General features: G+C 33.8%; 1 non-coding gene across 1 annotated transcript; it reads left to right on the top strand.

The window, feature by feature from the left end:
* Positions 1 to 1,415: 1,415 nt before the first annotated feature.
* On the top strand, positions 1,416 to 1,522 carry LOC138833399 (U6 spliceosomal RNA). Its single transcript, XR_011373875.1, has one exon. It is a non-coding gene; the product is annotated as a U6 spliceosomal RNA (small nuclear RNA).
* Positions 1,523 to 3,760: the final 2,238 nt, after the last annotated feature.

Raw genomic sequence — 3,760 nt, 5'->3', positions numbered from 1 at the left:
AGAATCTAATGAACTTTCCTATTCTGGCTGGCCTATTCATGTTGTATACTTTATGTAATTCCAATTCTCAGCATTATATACATGTTCCAACTACAATATAAAAAACTTAAAATATACTAAGGATATTTGTAAAGTATAAAATGAGGGAAGAATTTTCATCCTTTAGAAATCTATGCAAAATCTATGCTAAACTATTGATATTTTACTGGACCTTTCCTGCAACCAGTTTGATATAGTTTAATACTTGTCACACAAACTTTCTCTGTATTCTACTGCATATATACTTTTTCACGTATGTTTGTATATGTATACATATATATATATATATATATATATATATATATATATATATATATATATATATGTTCCAATGTGCATCATCGGACTTGAAACTGCTTTGTTTTGCTGTTCAGCAATGAACCTTGTCGGCTCATTCTGTGACAATATCTGTTCTCATTTTCATCATTCCTTTATTTACCAAATCATCAGCCTTCTAAAATCAGCTTCATTTCTTGGGTAAGGTTACCAATCAGTCCAACTAATATCCACCCAGAGGCTTTTAATAAAGCAAGTTTTAAGGAAGAATATAACATGAAGTGACAACTACAGAAATTCCACAGAGACCTGACATCTTTCACATTTCTGTCTTCCTTCTCTTCTCATACTTCAGAAAGTATTGACTAACACTATAAATATACTGCAATTATAAGTTAAGGATCAGTGTTTTCTTTCCAACCTGAAGCCTTCTTTTCCATGATTCTTGACATAAACTTTTTGGAAGATTTTTTGGATTGTGATGGGATTCCACCCAAAACAAAGCCATGTATATCAAGAAAGTCAATGTTTTCAACTCAGAGTACTAAACAAAAGAGGGAGAAAATTAAGGTTAGCTATATATGTTAAGCACAAATATAGGCAATATCAAGATATCTTAAAATTGTATACTTTTACTGGATAAAGTGGCTCAAACCTGTAATATTATCTACTTAGAAAACAGAGATTAGAGAATTTCAGTTCCAGGCAAGCCCAGACCAAAAAAAAAAAAAAGAACAAGTTTCAGAAACTCTAACCATTTGATGCGTGCTATGTGTTTCGCTTGTGTTAGGAGGACCACAGTCCAAGCAGAACCAGGCATAGTGATACTTACCTCAAAAGAAGCAATCAAGTTACAATCTGCAGGTATAGCAGTAGTAGAGATACCAACGTTGTAAAGTTCCTTTCATTGTTGCAATGGGTCTACTTGTATCCCTATTTAAACATTTTCCCCTTCCCCTCCACAAAGTATGCCAACATCAAAAATGTGTGCTTATGTAAGAAATGCATGATTCTAAAATTTCATGACAATTCTTTTGAATTTACATTTTTGTGGAATTGACTAAGAAAATAAATTACACCTTCTATATAAAAAATGTTCTGTGCTTAATCCGGCAGCCTATACACTAACATCGGAATGATACAGAGAAGATTAGCATGGCCCCTGCTCAAGGATGACTCGAAAATTAGTGAAGCAATCCATATTTTTACAACAACAAATGCTGGAGGGGATGGGGCCACCAGGGAACCCTACTGCATTCTTGGTGGGAGTGTAAAAGTCTTCAACCACTTTGGAAAGCAGTATGGAGTTTCCTCAAATGACTCCACATAAAACTCCCCTATGACCCAGCAATCCCACTTTTGTTCATTTACCCAAAGGATCACAAATAAGACCATACTAAAACTACCAGCACAACTATGTTTATTGCAGCATTATTTACCATAGCTAAGATATGGAACCAACCCAGATGCCCCTCAGTAGATGAATGGATCAAGAAAACCTGGTAAATATATACAATTGCATGCTCTACCTCCATCAGAAAGAATGACATTGCCCAATTTGTTAGAAAATGGAAAGATTTGGAAAAAAAATTTTAAGTGAAGTAAGCCAACTCCAAAGAAATATAGGTCCCATGGTTTCTCTTATTTTCAATAGCTAATATATGTCCGGGATTATCAGAAAATGTCTTAAGCTATGTGCATTTGACCAGATAAGATGATGTTAAGCTAAACGAACACCAAGATAGGTACACAAGTGATTCTATCTTGCTATTATTTCTAACATACTTATACTGTACGATGTGATTATTTTTTGTTCCTTTATATGTTCCTCAACCACGCTATAACCCCTTTTTTCACTGTATTTGAAGTTGGTGCACCTACATCTTGTATATACGTTTCTCTAATTTGGGGAGAAGAAGAAAACAACAAAATGCTTAAATAGGGATATGGGTTGACCCATTGTAACAATGAGATGCACAAGACGTATGATGAAAAATGAATTTTACAATTTAGGTAGGGGAAGGACAGAGGAGGAGTGGAGTGTACTTGTGGAGGTGGGAGAGAAAGGATGGTGGGGGAAAAATAAAGGAGGAGGTAGCAATGCTTGTTAGGAAATGTACTCATTACCTTGCTCATGTAAATGTAACCCCTCTGTGCAGTATTTTTAAAATAAAAAAAATGTATAAAAATGTTCTGAGATTGAAGAGTTTATTTCCCTTATTTTATCCATATAATTTTGTTAACAAATAAATTAATGCAAAACACTGACACGAGGGTATTTTGAATAAATGTGTGTGTGTGTGTGCACACGGGTACACAAGTGTGTTGGAGTGCTCAGAATTTGAACTCAGGGCTTTAAGGTCTTGCTAGGCCTTTCCTCTCTAGATTGGTGAGCTACTATATGAACGACATCTCCACTCCTGGCTCTTTGCTAGTTCATTAAATTTTTTTGAAAAATAATCTCAAAAATAATTTTGCCCTGATTGGCTTCCAACTGTTATCCACAGATCTCAGCCTCCTGAGTAGATATCTCAAGTAAACAAGATTACGGGTGTGACCAAGCAGCACAAGGTTTTCAGAATAATTTTAAAAGTAGAAGAAAATTTACTTCGTGGGGGCCTGTTTTTATCATCTCCTACTTTTAAAGCACTTTGCTTTAAAAGCAAAGGTGAATTTATTAAATTAAATGTGAATTTATTTCTCTTTTGGATTCTTAAAAGACAGAAAGTGATGATATTTAAAAGTTTTGGTACTTTTTAAAAAGAAAAATGGAACTGTAGTACAGAAGAAATTTGGCTGTCTTTGAAACTCAATGTATAAGCTCAATTCTGTGCATGATAATGCAATGTCACCAACACAGTCTGTGTTGAAGACAAATTGTGACAGAAAACAATCATCATCGGCAATAATTGCTATGCTGTTATTTCTTGAGCAATATTAATATTGAATTTAGAGTGTAAGAGAATGGTGAGATTTTACCTACCTTTTCTGAATTGCTGAAAGACTTTTGGAAACTTTGACTCATTTTTTTTCCTCACTGTGTGTATTTGGGCCATGCATTTAGTGCCTTTAATTACAATTTTTCCCAACACTTAAATGGTTATAATATTAGTATTATAGCAAATGTTATCTTAAGAATTAAGAGCAATAAAACTTGTGAAAAACTTAACATAAACTTCTATGAATGAGCTTTTGAGTTTAGCCAACAGTTTTTTAAATACTAAATAAAATGTATTACAGAAACCATTACATGAAGTGAGCAACCAGAAGTAATGTTATCTATTGACAATGCTCTGCTTCCAAGGAAGCCAAGAGGATAACTCTCATGCTGTAAATCAAACTGGTTATCTTATGTCTTGATAGTGTAAAAATATCAGGGACATTTATAAAGAAGGAATGTTGTAGACAGATGTGAAGTCCGTATGAAAATGTACAAAACTGATAA

This window comes from Dipodomys merriami, unplaced genomic scaffold (genome assembly GCF_024711535.1).
Source record: "Dipodomys merriami isolate MVZ:Mamm:240054 unplaced genomic scaffold, mDipMer1.0.p SCAF_2052, whole genome shotgun sequence".
NCBI lineage: Eukaryota > Metazoa > Chordata > Mammalia > Rodentia > Heteromyidae > Dipodomys > Dipodomys merriami.
Note: the sequence above shows the minus strand (reverse complement) of the source record. Positions and strands in the feature narration are given on the sequence as shown.